The sequence below is a fragment of the Podarcis vaucheri genome (assembly GCF_965113315.1).
Source record: "Podarcis vaucheri genome assembly, chromosome: 13".
NCBI classification, from domain to species: domain Eukaryota; kingdom Metazoa; phylum Chordata; class Lepidosauria; order Squamata; family Lacertidae; genus Podarcis; species Podarcis vaucheri.
Window position 1 is genome coordinate 55,901,439 of NC_138751.1, and position 6,161 is coordinate 55,907,599.

A 6,161-nucleotide genomic window follows, 5' to 3' on the forward strand; every position below is an offset into this window, starting at 1 on the left:
GTTGTTTGTTTGTTTGGCTTTATCTAAATGTGGGGAAGAAGTTAGGAATGGATTCCTCAGCCCACCTCCTGAACTGGTACAGTCAGCCTAGTTTAATACATTTTGCTGCCTGAGGCAGCAAAGAACAAGAAGACAGTGTCCTCCTCTCTCCTTCTATGTACAAAAGCTCACTGAACTGAGAGCTGTGCCTAAGAAGAGCTTGCTGCATCAGGCCAGTAGCCCATCGAGCCTGACAACCTGTTCTCCTCATGGCCAGCCAGATGCCTGGGAGAAGCCTGCCACTCCCTCCAATGTTGTCACTGGAGCAGGGCACTTGAGGGCAGCTGGCTAAGAGAAGAGATGCTGGGCTGGCGCATACACCTCTGTGTGTTCTGCAACAGCACTTGACTCCCTACCCCTCCACACCTTGGGCACAGTCTACTGTCCCATCACAGCAGTCTACATTTATTACAACACTGCAATACGCTCCAACCGCTGAGACACACTTCTGCTTCTATACACATGGCAAGAGAAAGAATTTCCCACTTCACAACAGCAAGGCTGCAAAACAGGGTCTTCTGGTCTTCCTTTTTGCACCTCCCTCCTGCTCACTGTTTGCACAACAGCCTTCCTTAGGAGATAAGCATGTCTTGAGATAGCATGCAGGAGACTAAATCTTGTCAAGGATGCCTGTGGTTACAGCTTGTGCAGATCTTATATTCCACCCAGCCCCTGCCTTGCTCACAAGCACATATCTGGGACTTGAATTCATTAATAACTTTGTTGTTTCAATTCTTCCTGTCACAACCTCATTATTCTGGAAGAGTGATAGTATGCACAGAAACCTGCAGTCTCCAGTTCCCTCCCTCCCTCCCCTTCTCTCTGTGTGTGGCATTTCACCAACACAAAGACTCATGCACCTGCCATAGGCGCTGTAGCAGGTGAATGCTTGACACTAAGATCAGACTGGAGGCCAGCAACAGATAATTTTTGGATAATGACATTTACGTGCTTGTGGAGTTTGCAGGAAAAACAGGAGTGTATCAGCTCCTGCCAAGTTCAGTAGAGCCATATTCAGTCACTTCAGATATTGATCTTGGCACCTCTGGGTAAGCAGCATTCAGAGGGAGTGAGTCACTCATTTGGATCACTGAGGGCAGAAGCAGTCTCAGCATGCACAGCTCCACCTTTGGGCACTTTAGCATGGTCTATTTATTGTCATTTTAAATTGACTGTGATGCTAGAGGCACAGGAACTATTATGCATAAACAAAAGGCCTTTATTAAATATTGTCTATTGCATTTTCACTGCTTGCCTTATTCTGCATATAGGTTGCAGTAGCACTTTGATTAAGCAACGTTGAAATCCTTTCATTTGTTGCCTAAATGTTTAGTAGTTGATAAAATCCATTAACTGGACCATTTCTGAAGCCTTGTTTGAGCACAAGGAAGCCAGCAAGAAATATTATGGGGGAAATGAATGTGCTTCCAATATTAATAGGTTCTATTTCTAGTAAGCCTGACTCGCTGTCTTTTTTACAGCCACATAAGGAGGACTAGAGGCTTTATAGGATGATGTGACGCCTAGTACTGTTCTTTCCTAGGCAGTGACTCATCCCTTTGCCTGCACTAATATTGAAAGCAAAGCAACTTTCTGTGGGCTAATCATTGCCATGAGCAAGAGAGGCAGAGGATGGATCACCCTGAGCTTGTCTGTAGCAGTGAAGGTTGCAAAATTAAGCCTGTAACTTCAGCCCCAGTAATCTCAATTAGGGGAAAATTAGGACACACTCCCATACTTCAGGTCTTCTGGCTGAGGGGCTCTAGGATCTAGAGGCTGCTGGAGCTTGAGCTTGAGTTATTGCCCCTGCATGATATAGATGCCAGAGCAATTCCCCTCACATGCCAGCAGAACCTTCAGGTGGCAGAGCCCTCATGGCTGTGAAGCATGTTCTTGTTATAAGAAAGAAACTGCTCCTTTTCCCTTATGGGGTATCCAAGAGCCCATATAGAGTCCTTTTGTAGGTTCTCTGTCGGTAGGACAAAATAACAGAGACCAACCAGAGAATATTGAGAAGCAAAGCAGCTAGTAAGCCTGATCTTTATTAAAGCTGTTGCAACAGGGTGCTCCCCCCCACACAGGAGGGGGGGAGGGACCCCGAGCCGTGTGCACAAGCCCTTATTTTAAATTGCCCGCCCTGGAGTCCAAGACCACCCCCTAGATACATCATACCTACATCACAGAAGGGGTGTAGCCCAAGACGACCCCTTTAATACATCAGAGAAGGGGCGGACTACAACAGAAATCTGAGTGAGTTGTTTTTTCTCCTGTCTGCTAGGTTACTTGGTTAGATTACCTGGGCATCCTGGCCACTCTTGTTATGATAACTACTCAATTCATGAATCCAGGTCACAGGTCACAGGCTCAGATCCTATTCATATCTTAAATGTGCCCTTAAGACAGAATTTGTGAAAGAGACAATGGGGAGATTTCCTATTTTCCTTCGACCTTGCAGAGAAATATTTGAGGTCATTTTGGGAGAGAAAATGGCTTCAGGACTTTTCTGTGGGTTTCAGACGTGGTTTACATATTTGTATGTGTTTGCTTGGTACATCTATGAACAACTATTTTATATATATAAGACCTTAAAATTCTTATAACATTCTGTTTCACTGCCTGAAGTAAAACAGGACGGTGCCGCCGCCCGCCCACCAAAGCCTCGCTCACTGGGGTCATGCTGCTGCGGCGTCCAGCGAGATCTCATGGCACTCTTGCGAGATCTCAATGGAAGCCACCGCCACTTCTCCAGTGGCAGCAGCAGGGGGAGCAGGGCATGTGCTGCACAGCAACCCTGCAGGATTCTGCCACCTAAGGCAGCTGTCTTAGTTTGCCTCAGGGTGGGCCAGCCCTGCTGTGAAGATATGCCAGAGGAGCAGACAAAAAGGGCTGGGAACGTGAGTGGGACAGGGATGGCAGCACACTCCTGGGCAAAATGCCGGACTGGGTGGACTTGGGTCAGATCCAATGCTGCTAAGTCTTGTTTTCTCATTCATGTGGTCTTAAAATGTTTTTTCAGCATCTGTAGGAATTTAGAAATAAGTGCATGCACTGTAGTGGAATTAGCTTCTGCTTAAACAGAGAGCCCACCACATCCCCAAACCATTTATTTGCTAACTTTGAAGGTTTATTCTAATGTTTAGCTAGACTTTGCTTCTTTGAAGTTTCCACCCTCTAGTTAAAGTCCTGCCCTCTGGAACAACAGAGAGCAAGTTGGTTCTATCTGCATCCTGACAGCCCGTCAGATATTGGAAGAAGAATGCACACCTGCCTCTTCAGACTAAGCACACCCAGCTCTTTCAATCCTCAGAGGATTTGGTTTCCAGATCCATCACCAGCCTGGCACCTAAAAGATGAGTGACCATCAAGTGAGCTTCTGATGAAATGACTGCGGCTGAGGAAGAGAGAGAGCTGAAGCACCTGGTATCTCTGCAGAACCAACTTTCTTTCTCTCCTTTGGCTGCAGCCTGATGGAATGACATTTTTAAAAATTTGCAAATGTGCAAGTTGAGCAAGGGCAGAGGGAAGCAGCTTGAGCAAATCCACTGTCCTGCATCAGAGAGGCAGGCCAGAGCCTTCACATTGTTTTCCAGGTCTCAAACCCAGCACTCACCCTCATTCTTGGTCTGCCTCTTCCAAAAAACCCCCAATTCTGTTATTTACTCATATGCACCCACCTCCAGCTGGTGGAGAGATGAGTCATTTCCACCAAAATGCTTCCACAGGTGTCTCCAGCTGTTTGGGTTTTTTTTTTTAGCCATTTTGGCTCACTTACCTGTAATTCTCCTAACAACAACTGTTGATTGGCATGCCTGACTTTTAAGATGGTCCCTTAACCCTCTTTTGATCTGACCCCAGACTTCTTGCAATCAGATATAATTCTACAACCATCTACAATCTATCAGAGAATGATTTAGGCTGTAATCCAGTCCACACTTACCTTGAAGTAAGCCCCATTGAATTCAATAGGACTTCCTTCTGAGTACACATGGTTAGGATCCTGCTATTATTTTAACCTCCCAGCTCATCCCAAGAGCAAACTGGAATTTCAGCCAGGCCACCAGTTGAGTCCTCCAATGGGCTGTTCTGGCTGCCGATCTGTTAAATGCATTTTGCAATTAACATTAAGCCAAGGCACACATAGGTTTGTTCCTTCAATACTGTAGGGTCTGGACAGGATTTAGAAACACTGGGCATAAGCTTCGTTGTGATAGCAACATTTTCTACATATTTTACTGTAGAATATTTTTGCTATAGAGAAATATTCTTAAAATCAATGTGCTGTATTACAGCCACAGATAGTCAAATGGCTCTTTCAGACTAATAATTTCATTGCTTCTTTTTATTAGCAACACATTTTATTCATATTTATTCATATCACTTTGATGAAATGCACATTCATATCTTGAAGTGTGACATTTTGGTCTCTGAATGGGAAAAAGCTCTGCAGATGGCATCAGGGAGTCCCGCTTGCAAAGGAACAGTTGGGAGCTCACACATATGACATCAGATGTGAAGCAGGTGTGTGGTTGGGCCAAATTAGGCCCATAAGGTCCACACCCCACATTTGGGAGGAGGCAGCAAGTAAATAATTTACATTTTTTTTTTGCATTCTCACAGTTCTTTGCATAGTAAGTTATATCCTAAATCTCTTGCCCAGTGTATCATCACAGATTTTACCTGTTCTTCTTCTTTCTCCCATTCTTATAACAATTTGTACATGTGGGGAAATACTTTAACGGTATTTTCTAGTAGGTCTCTTTCAAACTGTGAGATTTGATTTGAGAAATCATAAATCATTCCTTTTATCCATTTTTAAAGTTTTGTTAAGTTGATGATATTGTAACCAATCAGTTACTTTTTGATCTAACTCTGGTTTCTCTTCAGATCATATAAATCTTTCGCCTTTAACTGAACCATAGCTTTTTACTTTCACAGACTAAACTACAGCCATGTTGGCTGGTGGCTACTATTTACTGCTTACATCTGTTACCATATAGCCTTGTATATATATATCTATAATTACATGCATACACTGATGGAACGCATGAGGGAATTTTTAAACTAGAGTCAGCATGCACAAAACTGGTATTTCCAGAAAAGGGAATGAGCAACAAGACAAGACAAAGTTCAAAGCACTTGTATATGCAGGGTTTTGTGTTTTTTAAAAACAAAAATAGAGCAGGCAGCACTCAGATTGAATTAACTATTATTTGGTTATATCTTTAGAGGGGAGAGGAGATGGGGAAGAGCAAGCAAGATGGAGATAGGTGTGATATGAGAAGGCAGAAGCGAGGGGGTGACTAATAAAGAGATAGGAGCATATTAGAAGATAGGAAGACATATAAGATTAGTGAAAAGGTGAGAAAATATAAATAGCATCTTGTTTGTAGGCAACACATCAAAAGTCTTGGAGAATTAGAGTGGCCAGGAAGGAAACAGAATTAGAGCGTGAAGGGTGAATGTTACTTCTTCCAAGTGGGTAGGTAGTGTTGTGACGTGGGGTTTGTGATTTCAGCTCTCTTGACATAATATGCTGGAGACAGTTCTCTAATAACACTTCTTTATTAAGGCAAACAAGACTGAAGACTGAGGAGGGGAAAGCTACATTTATAGGACAGGGAACTAGCTAGAAAGGATACATTTTGGAGGGAACAATATCAGGCAATCACAGTCCTGCCTTTTGGAGGGAACCAATAAGACAGAGGATCCAAATACAGCAGCTTAAATGAACCAATAGTAGCTGTACCCTTTGAAACCAAAAGGCAGTTACTTTACCCTAATGCAAATACAGACAATAATAATACAGATATAAAATCATTTGACTCAATACACAACAGGTAGGGAGTCTTCTTCAGGGGGTCTACTCTACTATGAACCAGGAGACCAATTTTTGCACCAGTGCACTGGGCTCACAGGGTGCTGCCTGTTCACTATGATTTGTGATGGCTAGGACATCATAGCCATAGCAGTTTATTACCTAGGAACATCCAGGAGAAAGGCAGTGATGGAGAAATGCAGGCACAGTTAACCTCTTTGATTCTTCCCAACCAAATCTAGTTGGGGTTATTCTTAAAGGCTTGGTCTTTCAAGGAACGGCTTCACTAACAAAGGAAGGGAAGGGC

General features: G+C 43.5%; 1 protein-coding gene across 3 annotated transcripts in view; it reads left to right on the plus strand.

Moving 5' to 3' along the window:
• The window catches only part of PTPN3 (protein tyrosine phosphatase non-receptor type 3), a 101,115-nt gene that overhangs the window by 4,127 nt on the left and 90,827 nt on the right, over window positions 1-6,161 (plus strand). The gene's annotated exons all lie outside the window — the stretch shown is intronic.